This window comes from Aquarana catesbeiana, linkage group LG04 (genome assembly GCF_042186555.1).
Source record: "Aquarana catesbeiana isolate 2022-GZ linkage group LG04, ASM4218655v1, whole genome shotgun sequence".
In the NCBI taxonomy this organism is placed as follows: domain Eukaryota; kingdom Metazoa; phylum Chordata; class Amphibia; order Anura; family Ranidae; genus Aquarana; species Aquarana catesbeiana.
In genome coordinates, this window is record NC_133327.1 from 201,441,663 (window position 1) to 201,463,712 (window position 22,050).

General features: G+C 41.9%; 1 long non-coding RNA gene across 1 annotated transcript in view; it reads right to left on the minus strand.

The window, feature by feature from the left end:
* Positions 1–20,604, minus strand: part of LOC141139719 (uncharacterized) — a 50,439-nt gene extending 29,835 nt beyond the window's left edge. Inside the window, exon 1 of the long non-coding RNA XR_012243790.1 lies at positions 20,023–20,604. This is a non-coding gene — a long non-coding RNA (uncharacterized lncRNA). The remainder of the gene's footprint in view (positions 1–20,022) is intronic.
* Positions 20,605–22,050: the final 1,446 nt, after the last annotated feature.

Genomic DNA, 22,050 nt, shown 5'->3' on the forward strand with positions numbered 1-22,050 from the left:
ACTAACCCCCCCAATTGACATTCACACACATACACACATACATTTCTGGTTAGCTTAATCTTTCTAAAAACAATAAAGGAAACTAGATCAACATTGGGAGTTGTAAGTCTAACATTTGAGATTTGTAAGTAACAATCACAAGAGAAGGGTCAGCTGATGCTCACAAACAAGAAACGCAATCATCAAACCACAGCCTTAGTGGGGTGTGGATCATTATGCACAATATAGCCCCGCCTGCAAATAATCTGGCCTTTTCTCAGGCAAAGTAAACCCTACTGCTGCAGGCCTTTATATAACATACGTTAGATTGTTAGAACACCTACACCCACCTAGTAAAGGACACGCCCACAAGTGTAATTAATTCCGTCTCTTCATTTATGCCTCAAGTTTTCACACCTGTTAATCAGGAACACACATTCTTGCCAAATAAAAGAATGCATCAGCTATATAAGCATATGTGCAGTGTATAACGGAAAAGATCAAATGTCCAAGTCTCTGGCCATGATCAGTGTTAGCAAACACAAAATAATTCAAGTTGTAAGTTGTTTTTATGCATGTGGAGGGTACAACGCAGGAAATGTCCACTTTGTGAGGGCTGCTTCACACAAATTGTTAACAAGCACGTTCGTCATCAGCATTCAACATTTAAATATGGGTGCAAGACCACACCATACTTATAAATCATATCTGACCAAAAAAACTGTTTTGGTGATTTGGTGTAAAATTTGGTGTAAAATACACACTCTTCTGATTTATAATGGCATTTCTTTTATTTCCATTATCTCGTCAGATAATACCTTGTGAAAAAGAAACTATAACACCACAACAAAGGAAGAACATATAAACCTCTAACCAATGACCGCAGTGCTGCCAGGCAGAAGTGCTAACCAGTTAGCCACTGTGTTGCCAAATGCATGGATGCTCCATCTCTGTGGTGTTAAACAGCCCTAAGTCCCTGGGGTGTAAAAAGCTAATCAATGTACATGTACCCTGGAAGTCCTGGTGCCATTGAACAACCAGTTTCTGTGATATGCCAGCTGGTTCCAAAGCTGGGTATGGCTGATTACTGTCAGCATGTTGCTATAGGACCATCTCTCATTTTAGGGCTTTTCGCTTGCTAAGAGGCTGCAATTGGTGCTGCTGTGGAATTCACAAGGCTGCTTCTTGTCCTTCCCAATGGAAAGCATATGGCAAGATTTGCAAAGGTGGTGGAACCTTCCTACACCTAAATACTAAATGTCTGTGGCCATTTACCCATAGGTGGTGGAGTTACATCAGTCAGGAGTTATGTTTCTTGATTTATTCTGTGATATTTGGTGTTTATTGGTGTGTGAGTGTAGAATAGTGGTGTTACCCTCTGAATTTTGGTAATGATATTTTAATTGTGATTTATGATGTTGGTACACATATCACATTTTTGTGGTGAAAATTAAGATAATTTTGAAATACTAAACAATGCACAAAAATGTTATTCATTTTAAATTTGCTTCAGCAATGGTATTGCGTGTTGTTTGTGAAGACAGCTGTGGGAGTTTTGGTTTCTATTTATGTGAGATGGAGAGTACCAAGTGCATTATCTACCATTTAATAATCAGATGCCAAACGGCTAAGTCTCTGAGCATGCTCAGTGTAACAAGAGCTATATCCCAAATGGTAAAGTCCCTGGGCATACACAATGCACATGGCAGTATATACGCAAATATATATATTGCAGAGAATACATATAAGAATATACAGAATACATATAGAATTTCCCTATCTATCTATCCTGGACCTCCCCATGTCAGCCTACTATGGGTCAGCTCTGCCCCCTCTGACCCCTCCAGGACCACCTCTTTTCTAGCCCATAAAGGGCGGCTGGCTGCCCACACCAGTGTTCTTTTTTCGTCCTCGCTCTGGTCGCCTTTTAAAGTTTTTTTTTATTTATTTTTTCTCTTCTCCATCCATCCTGTCGGGTTCAGCCTCTCCCGATTCAGAAGACCCCCCATATAGGCTGTAAATCTCCTGAGGAGGTGGGTTCCCATGGTGCTGGGATTGTATGGTACAGTATAAATGACAGTGTATTACTGGCAAGGTCACTGGCAGTATAAATGACTGTAAATACCTTCGTTAGGCAGGTGCTGGCACTCTCTCCTTCCATGTTTTTGTGTGTTCATGGTTTGGCTCGCTGGGTCTTGTAGTTCACCTCCTCCACATGTACTCCTTTGAGGAAGCTCAGAGTTGTGCAGGTGAGGTCAGAGGTAGCTTCCTCTTTGAGTTGTCTAGCACACACCAGAATGCTCACTGCTGATTGCTGATTCTGTCCTCTAGGCTAATCTCAGCCTCCAGCTGGTCAATCTTCTGCTCTGCTCTGGTAAGCTTCCTTCCAGGTACTTTCTGCTGTATTTACTTGTCTGTCAGAGTATTTTTTATTATCCTGTACCTTCTAGGACTGGAGAATTATGCCTGCCTGCCTAGCTGCCTTAAGCACAGAAGATTTGGATGGAGAAGTTTATTTTAATTGTAGTTTAGTTATTTATTTTATTTTTTTAAAAGAGAGCACATCCTCTGTGTTTTACAGAGAGAAGGGCCCACTGCGAGGTAAACTCCCGCAAAGAGGTTCCAAATCAGCATTCCAGCCTCCAAAGAGTAAAGAAGGGACTAAACATGACAAATCGCAGAGTCACATGCAGCTGGATAGATACCTGTTCTCACAGCATTCCAGATCTCCCTCGCTCTTACCTCACTTTAGTCGCTTGGACCCAAGCCAAGAGAGGTCAAGACATCAGACGGCTCAGGACAATGATGCGAAAGCACGCCAGGTTAAATTCTACATTAAGCACGCAGTCAAGGAAGGGTTAAAGAGTGTTTCAAGGAATCCTTATCCTGCTGTATCTTCACCATCTGCAGATTCAGATCATGTGTTTTCAGTGCGTTTTAACTCTGAAGTCGATAGCGATTCGGATCCATCTGAGGCTGAGATGGTCTCAGAATCGCATACGTTTGATTTTTGCACTGGTTCACCCCTTGGTGGAGGCTGTTAAGGAAAGAATTTTCGCTTCCAAATAAACAGCATAGATACTACCCATATTTAAAGAGATCATTACCCTCCTTCCCATTTCATTTTTGAAATTAAAAAGTACTTGATGAGTGTGTGTGTGGGGGGGGGGCTGAGAAGAAGCTCAATGTGTATAATGGTGTGTCGAAGCTGTACCCCTTGGGACACTACGCCCAAGGTGGATGCTTCATTACGTATATTCGCCTGCCACATTACGCTTCTGCGGGAGTAATTGGTCTCTTTTAGGAATGCTATGGATCGCAAAGTAACCGCAGACCTAAAAGGTTGTATAGTTTGGACAGCAGCCTGCAGACCGGCATTAGCACTCACTCCTGTGGCAGCAGCACTTGGGCTGGGTTCGCACCTGTGCGTTTTTTGGTGCCTTTTGCGGATTTGCACTACTGTCCGTTTATCATGGTCTCCTATGGGACACGTTCTGTGGTGCGGTTCTGCGGAATGCACTGGGAGTGCATGGGTGTGAATCCAGACTTAGAGTGTGGGTAGCGGAGCTGGTGGATGGATGTTTGGATGAAAGTCTGGGAAGTGGCAGTTCTTCTCTTTGCAGACTGCTGTAGAGTTGTGGCTGTCGACCAGGTCAAGATGACCACAAAGATAATGGCTCTTTAAGACACAGCAGCCCTTTCGGTTTAACAAGAGATCCAAAGAAGGATTCAGAGAGGCCAGGGCTTAGGCTCGATTCACACCTATGCATGTTGCTTTTGAGCGTTTTTGGAGGTTTTTTTTTCATGCTTGCCACGTTTTTGAGCAGCGTTTTTGCGGCGTTTTTGCCGCGATTTGCGTTTTGCGTTTTTTTTTTTTTTTTTTTTTACAGTTTTTTTTTTTTTACAGTCTAAAAAAAAAATGTAAAAAAAATTAAAAAAAAAAAAAAAAAAACGGCAAAAACGCTGCAAAAACGCTGCACTTGCGTTTTTGATGCTTGTCCATTGAATTCTATTACATGCAAAACGCTGCATTTTGCATGAAAAAAAGTCCCTGACCCTTTCCAAAAATGCAGAGAAACAAAAAGGCATTGATGTGAACATGTTCCATAGGAACCCATGTTAAAAAATCCCCGTGCATTTCTGCAAAATGCAAAATGCATCAAAAAACGCGCTAGTGTGAATGGAGCCTCAGACAGTTTTTCAGACAGTGGAGAGAAGCTAGTTCAACCTTCCAAGCCCAGGGCCAACAAAGCTACTGGGGCTGTTTCCACTGCTGCATCCCCAGAGTCGCGTGATTTACACTGCGACTTTGCTGTGCAATTTGTGATGCGATATCATTCGACCTGTGAAAACCATGTTAGAACAAATCTCGCAGATGTGGGAACAAAGTAGTGCAAAAAAACTTTTTTGGATTAGCTGCGACTTAAGTCGCACCAATTAGAATGGGGACCATTGAAATACATGGGTTTTGACTTGTCATGCGACTTCGCTTGTGTCAGGTCCTAAGATTTCAAATAAGTCCTTCTGAAGCTGTCTTCGCTTAACCCTCTCAAGTAGGAGCAAGACTAGCCCTATCCAGGGGGGGGTTTGGGCGGACAAATTACATGATGCCTGGATTGTAGCCGTCATTCGATCACGTTATCGTCTCGAGTTCAGAACAAGGCCCCCTCAGACCTTGTTCATAGAAACTGGACTTCCTACGGATTTGGAAAGGAGGCAATGTTTGCAAGGATATATAGGGGAGCTGTTGGCAGCAGGGCCATCCTTCCGGTTCCAAGGCACGAATTGGGTCAAAGAGTATGTTCCCCCTCTGTTTTTGGTTCCAGAGGCTTCAGGAGGTTTTCGGACCAGTTTTTGACCTCAAAGTCCTGAATTCTTACATGAAGGTTCCACCATTCAAAATGGAGTCATTGGAAACGATCGTTTCGGTTGTGGAGTCAGGAGACTGGATGGTTTCCATTGATCTGGCGGATGCATATCTTCATATCTCTATAGACGCATCTCACCATCGCTTTCTCAGGCCTTCCGTGGAAGGCTTTCTGTCTGCTGTCGTTGCGACTCTCAGGGTCAAGGGAGTGCAAATATTTCATTATTTAGATGACATGCTACTTCTGGGTCTGTCAAATGAGCGCCTAGTTCATGTGAATTCGCCTGCAAAATACTAACGCGTTTCGGTTGGTTGAACAACTTTTGGAAGAGCCAGATGCATCTGACCCAAATGTTGGAGTATTTGGGAGTACAATTCAACACGGATCGGGGTCGTGTTTCTCTTCCTCAGAGGAAGGTCCAGGGGATCCAGTCTCAGACAAGCAGTGATGGCCAGGCCTTGTATGATGCTGAAGGAATCCATGCAGTATCTGGGGGTTTTATCAGCCACAGGTCCAGTAGTCCCGTGGGTCAGGTTGCGCAGAAGGAGGTTTCAATGCAACTTTCTTCTTCAGTGGGATCATCTGCCAATTCCGATAATCTGGTCCCTGGTCGGTGGTCAGTAGCTCCCAATCTTTCCAGCGGAGTTCCGTTGAAGGCCTCAGAACCAATAGTGGTGTCGACCAATGCCAGTCTGGCAGGCTGCAGGGCACACTGCCTGGGACAACAGGTTCAAGGCCAATGGTACCTTTGTGGGGCGAAGAGTTCAAATTTCCTGGGATTGGATGCTGTCAGACGCGCTCTTAGTGTTCCAACCTATGTTGCGAGGTCGAGCTGTCAAGATTCTTTTGGACAACAAAACTACGGTGGCTTATGTGTCTCATCAAGGGGGCACAAGAAGTCACCCTCTCCTTTAGGTGGCATATCAATCTTCCTCTGCACAGAGAAGAATCTTGGCTCTCTTACAGCATCTTGACTCCCAGGGCCTGGCAATGTTTTAGCAGATCGCTTGAGTCGAGGCTTTGGGGATCACAACAAATGGGGCCTCAATCCCAAGTACCTACGCAAGATCTTCAGGATCTGGGGGGACGCCTTCAATAGATCTTATGGCATTGGAGAATTGTCAACTGCTTTGCTTCTTTACCCGGACCTAGCATCCACAGGCATTGTGTCAGGGTGCTCTGTCCAGGTCTTGGAACTTCTCCTTGGTGTATGTGTTCCCGCCGCTTCCATTGGCTCTCAAAATCCTGCTGAAGATTCACCGAGAGAGTCACAGCAATAGTAGTCCTACCTTACTGGCTCAGGGAGCTGTGGTTCCCTCTGGCTTGGAGGATAAAGTTTGGCTCACCAATCCCTCTGCCTCCTTGTCAAAATCTCCTTCTGCAGAGTGGGGCCTGACACCCGAACCGCAGGAGGCTAAAGTTAATGACATTATTACAGGATCGGCAGAACGAATGTAACCTATCACTGGATCTGGAATACTATGGAAAGGGGTTGGGACCTTGGATCTCCTTCCGTATCTAACATTTTGGAGTTTCTGCAGATTAGTCTCCAAGGGTTAGCTTATAATTCCCTGAAGGGTTAAATCCCTGCCTTGTCGGCTATGTCGTGTACAAGATATGCTCTACATCCCGTTGGTGATCTGATTTTTTTTTTTTTTTTTTTTTTTTTTTTTTTTTTTTTTTTTTTTTAGGTGCAGCCATTGAAATCAGACCTCCATTTAAATCGTTTTTTCCAAAAGAGGACTTAACACTAGTCTTGGGAACATTGCTGGTTCCTCCATTTTTGATCAAGCTTTCTCTTGTTCATTATTTCTTTAACAGTTTTGTTTTTTACTAGCCAGAAGAGACTCAGAGTTGTGCGCCTTCTCATCTAAAGAACCATATTGTTTGGTGCTCCCAGACAAGGTAGTCCTTAGGCCAATACCGAGCTTTCTACCTAAGGTGGCCACATAATTTCGTATGAACTGGGAGGTCTTTCTCCCAGCCTTTCCGGCGGATACAGCTGATGAGTGGAGTAGATTAGACCTGGTCTCTGCGGTTTCAACCTACCTGAAATGGACTAAAAGCTTTGGCAAACAAGATCAGCTGTAGGTTTTCCCAATGGGGCCTAAAAGGGTATGCCAGCAACATCCAGAGTTGGGTCTTCCTGGTTTGTCAAGACCATGCATATTGCATACAAAACGCTGGGCCTTCCTTCTCCTTCAGAGATCAAAGCACATTCGACGAGGGGTATGGCAGCATCCTGGGCATACACGAAAGTCGCCCCTGAGGTAGTTTGGGGGCAGCAAGCTGGAGCGTGCCCAACAACTTTTATTAGGCTTTACAAGCTTAATATGGCTTGTCCGCCTGAGGAAACATTTGGCTTTACAGTATTACGGCGGCTGTTGCCCATTAAAAATTTTGAGTAGCATTGCATTGAGAGTTTGGCTTATTTTTTATTTTTTGTCTTCCCTCCCTTCTTAATATTGCTTGGTACATCCCATAGTAGGCTGACATGGGGAGGTCCAGGAATAAGGAAAATTGTTGTCCATACTTACCGTAATTTTCCTTTCCTGGATCCTCCCCATGTCAGCCGGAGGATTCCCACCCAGTTTTTTCCGTCGCGAGGCGCGTTTTTTTTTTTTTTTTCTTTTGAACACTGGTGTGGGCAGCCAGCCGCCCTTTATGGACTAGAAAAGAGGTGGAAACTTGCATAGTTTGCTGGTCCGCACAATTTCACGGTCGCGAACGCATTTTTGGCATTCGCGCATTTCAGAATTTACTATAGCGCAAGGTTAAAACTGAATGTGGAAACGATTGTGACTATTTATTTTTATTGTCTGGGCATGCGCACTTGTGCTAGTATGGTACATAGTGGGAGAACCAGGGAGAATTTATCTCTTATGCCCCGTACACACGGTCGGATTTTCCGACGGAAAATGTGTGATAGGACCTTGTTGTCGGAAATTCTGACCCTGTGTAGGCTCCATCACACATTTTCCATCGGATTTTCCGACCCACAAAGTTTGAGAGCAGGATATAAAATTTTCCGACAACAAAATCCATTGTCGGAAATTCCGATCGTGTGTACACAAATCCGACGGACAAAGTGCCATGCATGCTCAGAATAAACAAAGGGATGAAAGCTATTGGCCACTGCCCCGTTTATAGTCCCGACGTACGTGTTTTACGTCACCGCGTTTAGAATGATCGGATTTTCCGACAACTTTGTGTGACCGTGTGTATGCAAGACAAGTTTGAGCCAACATCCGTCGGAAAAAATCCTAGGATTTTGTTGTCGGAATATCCGAACAAAGTCCGACCGTGTGTACGGGGCATTAGACTTTCACTCATAATTTTTTTTTTTGTTGTATTATAACCTCCTTTTTGTACAAATTATCCAGAAAACAATAAAAATTATGGAAAAAAAAAAAAGAAAAAAAAAAGTTTGTTTTCACATCAATTTTTGAAGAAGTTTAAAAGCATATCATCTACAAACAATATACCACATGTTTAGGAACCATTTAATCTATGAGATCAGGCTCTAAACATTATTTCCATGCTCCTACCACGGGAACTGATTTAGACGGTCGGTGATTTCTGTGACCATTAGTAAATTCGCTTTCGTGACTATTTCTCAAGCGCTATAGTAAATACATTTTCCGATTAAATCTACCCGTTTTTAGCCAATTGTTACCATGCTTTTGCTCATTCGCCGACTATGTACTATAGTAAATAAACCCCATAGTTCCCATGGATAGACTTCAGCTACTCCTCTCTGTGCAAAAATATGCTGACTCCCAATTCTTCTAATGCTGTCTAAAAATCGTTACCCTATCTACTCATTATGCTAATCCCCCCCCCCTCCCCCCCTTCATAAACAGGTCTTTTCCTCTTGCCCATTTTGTCTCCTTACCCCCAATTAACATCTACCCCCTCTCATCTTCCCCGCCTGGCCACACATGCTAGAATTACCTGGCATCCCTTCAATTCAGCCCCCTTTACCCCCAGTTTTTTTTTTTTTTTAGAGTTTAATTTCTGAGAATAATGGAAATTTCATAAGCATAGCTCATGGCTTGGGGTCCTTAAGGCCAGGCAAGCAAGATCATTGAACTGACAGTTACAAATGTGAATGACACCTAGTTATGGATAAAGATAATGTACTTGATGGAATCATGATATCCTGTTTGGGATGTATCTTCCTGTGCTGTGTTACTCATTGCTCAATATGATGTGAACCAAGACTTGCCCGAAAAAAATAATTTATAAAATGGATTTCATTTAGATGTCTTCTATTTAATTTAACATGACTAACAGTTAGAGGAAGCAAATATACTGTATTTCAATGTGATTCAAAGTTAAAGCTGAACTCCAGGCAGATAATTTTTTCACCTATCAAAGGATTTGTATTTCTTTCCATCCATTCCTGAGGTATTGATCTTCTTATCACACAACACAGCCAGGAGGATGACACCATTTATAGTACAGAATACAGTGGTGTCTACTCCTTTTGCCACCCCACTCAGCCTTATGACTGGACGGTATAAGAGCAGCAGTAGACTAAAATGCTCAACTGACTGGCTCCTAATCCTTCCCATCAATCTCCAAGTTCGAGTGCTGCTTTACAGTTGATTGCAAGAGCCCAATAGCGAGAGAGAATTCAAATACTTACATTAGATACATTGTTTTTTTTTTTTGTTTTTTGTTTTTTTTAGTGAATATAGAGCTGCATTCTTGTGTGTGTCTTTTTATATCTGCCTAGAGTTCAGCTTTAGGGTGTTCTTTATTTGTTTAATTTATCAGTGTTCCAGGAATATAATCCAAACCTCAATGGCACTTCTCCAGAACTAGAACTCCTTTTTCATCTTTCTCAAATACCACCTACTGTGTCTTATTGGTTATCAATAATGGCTCACAAGGCCTTTGATAAGTATGTGTATGTACTTGTTCAAGTTCCATGGGAATTAAGCTTTATATATCACAACTTAAATGTGGTCAAAACCTTTTGAGATTGTTACTGAATTTCTTTGGGCATAGACTAAAAAATATTGATCTACATTCAATACTGTAAAATGATACAGCATGGTTTTAGCCGGTTTTATAAAATGACAAATTTTGGATTTCCTCTCACTTTCTATTCAAGTGACAGTGGTTGCCAGGACAAATAGAGTGCATCTCACTGGGGACAAAGAAAGCAATGTTTGTAGGTTTCTCACGCTATCCAAAACTAGGGATTAGTAAGGGTCCTCAATCAAGACAACAGTATATGACAGTAATAACACAAGGCAGGGATAGGTAACCTTTAAGAGGTAAAGCTCTGCCTAAACAACATGGAAGAGATAAAGGATCACCGCTAGGCCACAAACAAAGGTAAAAATTGCATAAAAATAAATAAATAAAACAGGTTTGGCTGGCCTCAGTCCTAGTCTGAGTGTCTGCCCTGAGTTCTGGTCTGACTGGCTGGGTTGAGTTCTGGTCAGTATGTAGGGCAGTGTCCAGGTGTCAGTGGTGTAGGGATCTGCTGCCCTCTACTGTTAGCCGCTAATATCACAGTGTTATGTATAACAATTCCTGTCTCGTGAAGGGGCTTTAAAAACCTCAGAAGGCGGAGAGACGGAGAACTGAGATACATGGCCCTATACAAGAACACACAGGGGCTGCTGCTGCATTTTCACCCAGATCAGAAGCAAAGGCTGTTATGCAGGGGTCTCAAACTGGTAGCCCTCCAGCTGTTGCAAAACTACAAGTCCCATCATGCCTCTGCCTGTGGGAGTCATGCTTGTATCTGTCAGCCTTGCAATGCTTCATGGGACTTGTAGTTTAGCAACAGCTGGAGGGCTGCCAGTTTGAGACCCCTGCTGTTATGCACGTGTTCCAATGTTCCAATAGTTTAACTGCAGCTGCCCAAAGCTTCTTGAGTGTATTCCTGAATCCTAGTGACACACATTTCTGTCTTATTGTTATCTCACATGGGCAGTGCCAGATAGGTTGGTCTGTGGTACAGTATGTGTGTAGTGAGCACCTTCCAGTGAACTTGTTTATGTAGTTTTCATGTAGCTCCTGTTTATTCTAGTTAAGCCTATCCCTTCTGGTCTGGGATTCTATAGCTAGTTTTAGTTTAGGGCTCAACAACCAGCATGGGCTGGGGCCAGGTTAGGCATTCAATGGCCACTTCTGGTACTTAGAGGTCTGGTTGCATATTAGTTTTGAAACTACTAGAGAGGCACTAAAGCACAGAGTAGATTCTGAGTTCCAGTGCCACACCACAGTTCCTGCCAGTGAGAAGCTGTTTCAGCTTGGTTGGACAACAGTTAGAGGATCTCCCTGTGACCGCTGAGCTTGTCATCGGGTCACTGACACACAGACAGCCACTGCTTCACCCTCTTGGGCCGCTGCAACATTCATCTATAGGCATCTCTGCTAATAACTATACATACCTGGGTATACAATTCCACCAGGACTCCTATCAGGCCCTTTGCTGATAATACTTGTTTGTACATACTGTTATTATTCTCTTCTTATAAAAAGGTTGTATTATTTCTATACTGGTGTGCATCTATATATTTTGGTTAATGTTATATACGGGTTGCAGTAGTTCTTTTGCTCCCAATTACTTTGTAAAGATTACTGATTAATTCTCCAGGAAGGGAATCCCCTCTGTCTTGAGTGGAGGCACTGCCAACTTTATTATCAAACCCACTCTTCCGAACATTTAAAGATATGCACTATTTTCTGTGGAACTTTACCTTGTTATTACACCCAATAACAATACCAAAGATAATATTCTATAGCCTTTGTTATGTTCATGATCTTTTGATATACTTTGTATTTGTACGCCTACAATTTTATGTACAAACTTATTCTATACTTTGTACCATCTTTTGTACTGTTTTTTTTTTTTTTTTTTTTTTTTTTTTGTTTGTATTGTAATGGAATTTGTAAGTTCTGTATATAATTGTATTGTATTTTGTATGTATTGCACATTGCCCTCACTGTGCACACAGCACTAATAATGTTTTCAGTAAATGTTTACATTCTTTCGAGTCCTGATTAGAATTAGCCTGCCTATGCAACGCCCCTTGTTACCATAAATGTACAATTGTAATATTAATGTGATACCTACGTTATCATGTACATAAAAACCTTCAATTGCGTCATAATAAAGCAGAACAGTTATTTGGAAAGATGCTGAGCATATCTTTTGTGTCTGTTCCCTACTGCAGTAGTTATTATTAATTTGGAACCACTAATCAATATGAGGATAGGAGTTGCCTATCATCAATTTAACCGAGTCAGCATGGCGAGCTTTGCCTTAGGAGGGGATTCCAGGTGACCCTGAGTATCCGAAACGAGGAGCTTGAGACGATCCGGGAATTTCTGATAATCAGCCGGCTGAGGTAAGCCTTTTGCTTACATTTGAGTTATCAGTCTTCCTTGATCGGTAAGGCATTTTCGGGACAAAGGGTACCTATTTTACTCCCCTTAATCGAACTGTATTGATTGGTGGTTATATGTTATGTTGTCCCTGTCTATTGTCCATCGGAGTGTTATAGATAAGAAAGGGAAGAATAGTACTGTTCACAGGTATATGTAGTACATCTGCTAGGTAAAGTAGTTTAGAGGCAAGAGGGTATAGGCATATGTAGAGAAGACTGGCCAGTCATTATGGGCATTGAATTAAGTAAGCGAATGAAGGGTAAGAGACCCTCAAAAATGCCCAGCGCAAGAGGAGCGCTATATATGAACCGAAGGTGCGGTTCCGCCTATACTGAGCCCCTAGATTAATGGTTAAAGTGTACAGGGATCCACAATGGGTAACTGGGTTACCAAGGTCCACAGGGACTAAGAATCATGCAGAGTAAACAGCTAGAGAAACAGCTATCTATGTGAGCAGGATGGATGAAGGGTGACATTAACACTAGACCGAAAGGAACATTTTCATGTTAAGTTGTGGGATGAATTTGGGGTCAGGCACTACAACTAGTAAAAATCAGAAATAGAGAAATGAGAGGTAAAACAGAATACTTTATATGTTGTCAGAGAGGGAAGATGGGATGAGCACTCTGGCTGCCCGTCTGATCATAGAAACTAGATATAAAAGATATCTGAACAAAATAAGGAAAGCAAAATTTAGGCAGGGAAATATTAATGAGAGTTAAAAGAAATTGAGAGAATGATATGCATGTGTTGTGTACAAATGGGAAAAATGTAAGCGATTTTAGAGAGATATTGGTGTGTGTGCGAATGCTGGGAGCTTTAGTTCTATCCCTTGTGTGTGTGTCATGTACGCAGATGTGACCCCCTCCTTTGCGCTCTCATGAAAAATGTGGCTGGGATGAGAGGTTAGTGATAAGCTGGAAGGACACCATGCCAATTTCTGTTTTTTAGACAAAACATTTATAACAAAATGTGCCGGGTTAAGGAATCTACTGGTAAACAATGTGATCACAATTATTTTGAATCTGTTTTCCAAACATGGTAAAATGAAGGTTACATTTAACCGTGTATTACACAAATTGAATATCCTTTGATAGTGGAAACAGTGCATTTAAAAAAGGGAAATTAAGTAAAATTAAGTAATAATGAGTATTAATTTCTAATATGAGTTTAACAATTATATAGATATATTGAAACTGGTTTAGACAACCTTTGGTTGGAAATGAAATCCAGGGAAATTTGAAAAAATGGGATTAGTTTAGATTAAGATAACAATTTTTGTAATTTTACATTTATTCAATAAGCTCTTATTGAGAGAAAAAAAAAGATTAAGATGAGGTTGTTATTTTGAATAAAGCTGCCATAATATTTAACAAAGCCAAGATGGATGGGATACATAAGAAGTTTTTCTACAAAAATGAAATTTCAAGGTTCTTGATAACAACTTGATGTGCGGTCTGTGATGTGAGAGTTGTTATAAATAACATTTAAATATAACAGACCCATCACATCAAGTCCACACACCCTGTTAGGATAGATGCCACCTGCAGCCAGTTGTTTTATAGTTTTTGATGCTTTATGGTCCATCATACAGATTGGTCCTTTTGTTTTTATTTATTTTTATTTTTGAAATCCAAAGCAGAATATATGGATTGTGAAATGATGTGCCCCTTTTTCTTGTAAGTACTGTGGTATAAGCAGAAGAATAGTTTTGGATTTATGGACATCTCTCCATGACCGCAGGGTATTGTTATCATTTATTATATTATTGCCAGGAAAAAGTTGTCTTTTGAAACATGAAACTGGAGTTCTTACACAAACAGTGTGATAGAAAAAAGCCATTGTAATATATTTATGCAAGCTGGACCCAGTAATGAAGGGTTCATCCTGATATATCAGAGCTGCAGCTTTTATGCAAAGGTGCTATTAGACAAAGTTAGATATTGTTTTGGTCAAACATTTCATTTTTAATGGTCCAACATTCTGTGCAGCAAATATACAGCTAACTAAATCTTTGTCTAATGAAAGGTTTAAAATATGAGTTTGTTTATGTACAAATCTAACAATGAAAAATGCGTACATTTATTCAAAAGAAAGGAAAAGACACGTGTTAAATTGATAGTGTAGGAATCAGCTGCTGTGAGCCCAGTACAGGACACACTCCCTGAAGACCCAGATATTACATTTTTTTTGTAGATTTAAGTATGCAGTTTATCACCCAGAAGGATACTCTGTATTCAAAGTCATTGGATCCTTTTTCCCCAGCTCAAGAAGCAGAGCTCCATGTTTTAGCAAAGCCTGTGAGCTACAAAAAGAGTGTATATTTATATAGATAGTCGAGATATAGAGAGCTTTTGGTTCCATTTGAAGGGCCAGAAGTTTGTTTTTACTTCAGCAGGTAAACCAATAAAGCATGCCAAGTTAATTTGATTGGCTGTTTTCAGCCTTCCAGCTTCTTGCTGAGGTAGCCATATTAACTTTCACACATGGAAGCAGATCAGGTGACTAAGGATGCTGCATAACAGCCCCGGACACTTGATGGGTCTGTGCAACTCACAGATTCCACCCTAGTTCTGGCCCAGTATAGCTGGGATTAATAATTCAACTTTAAGGACCCCAGAACAAGAAGAACAAGTGGTCCACAGGGGGCAACTTCTTATGAAACAGGACTTTGGAAAAGGTGATCATTTATGTCTGCCAGCCACTCTTTTCTCTCCAGCTTGACACATGGACCGTGTCATCAGAAGCAGTTATGGCTGCCTTAGTAAATGAGCATGGGATAGAGCCAGGGTTCACCACAGTTGTTTTACTAACATACCACTTCTTGTTTTACCTGTTACCAAAGGTGTTACCAAAAGCTGAACATCCCTTCCAGAGATTACAAAAAAGATATATCCAGATGCCCAAGTCAGGATCTTACAAGTATGCATTTTGTCTGTATGGACATGTTTTTTGGATGTCCAGTGGCAAATGCTACTGCAAAGGCCACAGTAAAAAGTGTTATCAGAAGTAGTTTGTAAGTACAGAGTGCCAGAAAGTACAGATAGTAACAGAGGAAATAATTTTTATAGGAGAGTCCTTACTAGAAGTTTTGAGGTTTTATATACACCCCCTACTGTCTACAATATAGCGGACAAAGTAAAGTAAGAAACTAGAAAACTTTTGCCTGAATGTTTTCTTATATTTTATCAAGCCCCTAAGGGGGATGTTGGACTCTCTCCCTATGGGATTTGGTTTGGGAGTGTGTTACTCACTTGCTTATATTTTGTCTCAGCAGCTGAAGTCCTCCATTCGGATCTCACAGAGAATGTTGCTGATCTTTTAAGGTTTTTGACAAACTCATTTATGTGTTTTCTCCCCAATTCCAGATCCTAAAAGTTTGGAAGGATCTAAAACTAAAGCCAGGTGACTTGTGGATTGTTAAGAGACATTTATATATAAAGAAATGTTTGGAGACTCAATACAGCATCTATTTCATGTACAGTTTTTGCAAAACTTGAAGGAAAAGTCACCTGGATCCACACCAGACACTGCAAAAATGACTTAATTAAAGAAATCTCTGTGCTTGATGTGTTTCCCTCTTGTCATCACAGTCTAGGGTACTTTTTGATTCAATTACTTTAATTGTAAGGGATATATATATTTGAAAAATAGTTTAGCCATGTTGAAGTCATATTTGTCTTTTGTATGTCTTCCATTTTATGTAGAATTGTCTGTGCTTACATATGCTGATAAGTCAGCATGTCCACAATTCAGCTAGAAGGCCATTCTGGCCACAGGAGTGTACAGCCAGTACTCTGTAAATATGTCTTATCAATCATTTGTTTTTCACAATGAAAAGTCATTTTGTAATGAAAAAGTTGCTCAGCTATTATTTTCTCCACAATGGAGTTTTTTGCCCACCTAAGCGTGTGGAGGTTCCAGGTTAAAGGTGATAGCAGGTATGGTTAGTGATCAAAATATTGATCAAAAGAGGGGAGACTGTAATGGAAATTTGTAAGTTCTGTATATAATTGTATTGTATTTTGTATGTATTGCACACTGCCCTCACTGTGCACACAGCTCTAATAATGTTTTCAGTACATGTTTACATTCTTTCGAGTCCTGATTAGAATTAGCCTGCCTATGAAACGCCCCTTGTTACCATAAATGTACAATTGTAATATTAATGTGATACCTACGTAATCATGTGCATAAAAACCTTCAATTGCGTCATAATAAAGCAGAACAGTTATTTGGAAAGATGCTGAGCATATCTTTTGTGTCTGTTCCCTACTGCAGTAGTTATTATTAATTTGGAACCACTAATCAATATGAGGATAGGAGTTGCCTATCATCAATTTAACCGAGTCAGTATCCACATCTTTGAAACAATAAACTCAGATAGAACAAAAAAAAAAAACACTCTTTCATTTAGCAAAGGTTATCTTATTTACCTACAAGTTTTGTGCAATATCCTGTTAGGGGAGGGTCATTTTTCATAACCCCCTCAAAGAGGGCTACATTAGTATGTAGGACTATGTACAGAGGTCAGTAGGATGTATTGCATTTTACAGAGATCACTGGTATCTAGGGCAGTGCACAGGTGTCATTAGTATGTATAGCTGTGTACAGGTGTCATTAGTATGTATAGCTGTGTACAGGGGCCAGTGGCGTGAAGGGCAGTGTACAGGGGCCAGTAGCGTGAAGGGCAGTGTACAGGGGCCAGTACTTTCTAGGGCCAAGTACAGGGGTCAAGAGAATGTAGGGCACTTCACAGGAGTCAGTAGTATGTAGGACAATGTACAGGGGTCAGCAGTTTGTAGGACAGATTATAGGGGTCAGCATGGCAGAGTACAGGTGTCAGTAGGGCAGAGGTCAGTAGGGCAGTGTACAGGGGTCAGCAGGGCAGTATACAGGGGTCAGTAGGGTGGAGAACGGGGTGAGCAGGGCAGTGTACATGGATTAGCAATTTAAGAGAAGAGGCGTCAGTTGGGCAGTGTACAGAGGTCAGCAGGGTGGAGGACAGGGGGTCAGCAGGGCAGAGGATGGAGCAGAGGACAGAGGCCAGTAGGGCGAAGGATAGGGGGTCAGCAGGGCAGTGTACAGGGATAAACAGAGAAGAGGACAGGGGTCAAAAGGACAGAAGACAGAGCTCAGTAGAGCAGTATACATGGGTCATCAGGGCAGAGAACAGGAGGTCAGCAGGCACTGCACGGGCATTATCAGGGCAGTGCACAGGTGTCAGTAGGGCAGAGTACAGGGGGTCAGCAAGGCAATGTGCAGGGGTCAGTAGGGCAGTGTACAGGAGACAGCAGGGTGGAAGACAGGGGTTAGTAGGGCAAAGAACAGGGATCAGCAAGGCAGAGGACAGGGGTCAACAGGGCAGAGGATAGGATTCAGTAAGGCAGAGGACAGTAGTCAGTAAGGCCAGGGATTTTACCGATATGCAGAGCAGGGACATGTTCCTCTGGCGTGCTGATGCCACATACTCATGATGAGAGCTTTTGGTCCGAAAATGCGACCGTGTATATGCTCCATCGGACATTTGCTGGCGGAATTCCAGCCAGCAAAAGATTGAGAGCATTTTCTCAATTTTTCAGTTCCGATCTGACATTCCGATCGTCTGTACCAATTTCGACGTGCAAAATTCCTACACTTGCTGGGAAACAATTCGACGCATGCTCGGAAGCATTGAACTTCATTTTCTTGGCTCGTCGTAATGTTGTACGTCACTGCGTTCTTGACGGTCGAAAGTTCAGCAAACTTTTGTGTGACCGTGTGTATGCAAGCCAAGCTTGAGCGGAATTCCGTCGGAAAAACCATCCAAGATTTTTGCGACGGAAATTCCGCTCATGTGTACGCGGCATTAGTGTAAAATGCAGACATATTTACGAAGTAATGACCACACTACACCTCCCCCCCCCCCCCCCCCCCCCCCAGGCATTAATAAATGGGGAGTGATAACATTTTGTGATGCAACATGGGTCCACAGAGAAGCTTACTGGGAGCAGTACAAGACCATGCCCCTAAGAAGAGCATTGCAAGACTGAACAGCTTGCTTCTGCAAGGCCATGTGATGCTCCCAGCATCCTTCAGTGCAGCCCAGGTTTCCAGATTCTGTCTACTGTGCTACACGATGTTACTACCTCCTGCAATTCAAGAGGAACAATTTTTACAACATGGTAGAGTTTCAGCATCCCATTATTTTGTAGACTATAAGCTTATTGCAAGTTTATTTAAATGTAGATATAAACCTTAAATAAATGACATTCAATTTGCTAAAGCCCCGTGTGTCATAAACAATTGTCATTTTTAATTACTTGTCTTACCTTTTTTTTTTTTTTTTTTTTTTTTTTAATCTCATTTTAGTGCTGCTGATCTCCTTTGTCCTTTGCAGCAACTTCTTGTTCACATGCATATACTCCAGTGTTGGCTCTATGTCATTGCTAGTAACAACACTGGGCTCCATTCACAAAGCTGCATTGTTCCTCTTACAAAATGCAGTAAAATACCACTTTGTGTTTTTCAAAAGGTTTTTTTTTCAAAAGGTTTTTTGGTATTCACAAAAAACGCTACTAAAATACCGCATGAGTTATTCTTTAAAGTCTTGTAGTATTTTAGTACTGAAAACATGCAGTAATTTAATGTCTGATACTAACCGGCATATCTATTAACATTAAATAATAGGGCTTGTTAAGGACCGGTCGGCTGCTTGCGTCCTTAATAACTACTAGACAACATGGTTGTTAAGGAGTGGGCTGCCGTGTCCCAATCTATGAGTCTTCAGCTGTCAGCGGGATTCCCTGATGACAGCTGAATCTAAAAAAAAGAATTGCCGGCAATAAGAAGTCTGGCGAAAAACAGCGTGGGGTCCCCCCCAATGCATACCAGTCCCTTTTGGTCTGGTATAAATTTTAAAGGGCACCCCACGCCCAAAAATAAAAAACAATGGCGTGGTGTCCCCTTACAATCCATACCAAACCCCTATCCCAGCATACAGCCTGGCAGGTCAGGAAAAAGAGGGGACAGGCAAGCGCCCCCCCCCCCCCCTCCTGAACCATACCAGGCCATATGCCCTCAACATGCGGGGTGCTTTGGGACAGGGGGGGCTCTGCCCCTCAAAAAAGCACCTTGTCCCCATGTGACCCCACAACCACCCTGGCTAGTGGCTGTGGGGTCTGCAGACGAGGTTCCCCCCCCCCCCACTATATGAATGAGTATGAGGTGCATAGTACCCCCCTATTCACCCAAAAAAAAAAAAAAAAAGTCCTTTATTTATTATAAAAGTCCCAGCCCTAGCAGAAAAATGCTTCAGCTCTCCTGCCAGTAACATTTGCAAAGGAAAGAAAGAATTGCTGATTGGAGAGGTGTATTTCAGATAGCAGAGGGTGTGCGGGACCGCTGCTGAGAGATTACTGTCTTCATACAGAGCACAGGCAGTGGTCTGACTCTGAAGTGTAAAGCATTTTTCTGCTAGTTCATGGTGGTGATTTACAGTTGTGATCATAAGTTTACATACCCTGGTAGAATTGATGATTTCTTGGCAATTTTTCAGAGAATATGAATGATAACACAAAAACATTTCTTCCGCTCATGGTTAGTGTTTGGCTGAAGCCATTTATTATCAATCAACTGTGTTTTTAAATCATAATGACAACAGAAACTACCCAAATGACCCTGATCAAAAGTTTACATACCCTGGTTATTTTGGCCTGATAACATTCACACAAGTTGACACAAAGAGGTTTGAATGGCTATTAAAGGTAATCATCCTCACCTGTGATATGTTTGCTTGTAATTTGTGTGTGTAGAAGGTCGATGCGTTTCTGGACTCCTGACAGACCCTTGCATCTTTCATCCAGTGCTGCATTGACGTTTCTCGATTCTGAGTCATGGGGAAAGCAAAAGAATTGTCAAAGGATCTGCGGGAAAAGGTAGTTGAACTGTATAAAACAGGAAAGGGATATAAAAAGATATCCAAGGAATTGAGAATGCCAATCAGCAGTGTTCAAACTCTAATCAAGAAGTACCAGTGCCCCTTTGTTCTCCCACTGAGCAACGTGTGTTTTGTATGCTTCAGTTTGTGAATGGAGCACTTCCCATTCATTCACTGTCCAGTGCAGCTGAGGCTGCAGAGGAAGGGACTGGGGAACCTGTCCTCAGTATCTTTCTGACACTAGCCACTGTTCTACTGACTCCAACTTCTGCCCTGCTGACACTATGCCTGTTTGGCTTGGGTAAAAGAATGTGCAGCTTCATCGCTGCCAATAAGTCAACCCCCCCCGATCTCCGAGACCCCTACATCTGATGGGACAGGGATGTAGGAGTGGTGCCCTTCTCCCCATCAACATGGGGACAAGGCGCATTACCCTTCCATATTGAAGGCATCTGGCCTAGTATGGTTTAGGAGAAGTGGGGGACAGCCAAACTGCATACCCAGGTAAGGTTTTGGCATGGAATTTTGGGGGATCCCACAACCCTTTTTTTTTTTTTTTTTTTTTTGCGTGGATTCCCCCTCAAAATCCACACCAGGCCCTTAACCTAGTATGCTGCCTAGGTGGCCAGAACAGGAGGGGGCAAAAAGCATGCGCCCCCTTCCCCCAAACCATACCAAGCCACATTTCCTGCAGCAGAAAAAAACAGAAAACCTAACCTTTATCCTAGATGGAGGTTTGGTACAGATTTTTAAGGGGGAACACATGCAAAAAAAAAGCATGGGGTCCCCATGTATGACAGGCCCTTATCCTATGTGGATTTGGATTTTTAAGGGAGCCCCCCCCCCCAAAAAAAAAAAAATAAAAAAACAAGAAAAACACAGAGTGGAGTCCACCTAAGAATCCATAAGACAATAAGGGGGCAGTGAGTGTTCATCCCCATCCCTCCTGAACCATACCAGGGCACATGTCCTCAGCACTGGCCTGATGCCAAAATCCCTTGGCTAGTGGATGTGGGGTTCTGCAGGGAAGAGGCTTCAAGAAATCTGGAAACTCTCTCCCTTGTTGTTCATTCACAAAAAAAAGGCAATGTAAATAAACAGACACAATAGAAAAATGAATTTTATTTAAATATATACCAATGTAATCCATATTCATGACCACCAGCTTGTATACCAATTTGAAACAAACCAGTGGGCGTCCAGATGATGTTACAGTATTTGGTGGCATTTTTAATACAGCCACTAAAAGAATAACTTCCAGCCACAGTAGCCAGAAGTTCAAGCGGTTCTGCGAACAGTTTAGGTTTGGGTTAAAATCATCATCAACCTGAACCCAAAGCTTATTCCTAGTTGTTGTATGTGAAGAGTGATTTAAGGCATTACTTATAATTTGAATGTGCCTACCTACGGACCACTGCAGGGATCCAAGAGCAGACAATTTTCTGGTAACCACTAACAGTTATTTTCTCTTTTTACTTCAAGCAGGCTGCTAAAACATGGTGAGTGCACCAAGTCAAATATTTTCTTACACCATTTACAGCACATTTTCCCAGTATGAAAGGATTATTCATTTTATAACCATCTGTACCTTTCAGATGTAATGTATTGTTTCCATAGCAGTAAAAAGAATATTATACGATTAATATATCCAGCAGTGCTGGTAGGCTGATGTTATAAATAGCCAAGCATAGTGCTGTAATTCACTAATCTGCTTCTATTATCCCATGCCTGGACACCTCAGACACCCCTGTGACACCACAAAGGGGAGATTCATAAGGTCCAATCTCCTAAAATATGCACCTCACTACCTTTTAAATCCCTAAAGTTCCAGGAACTGCATTAAGGCCATTAATAACTGTTAAATGGTGC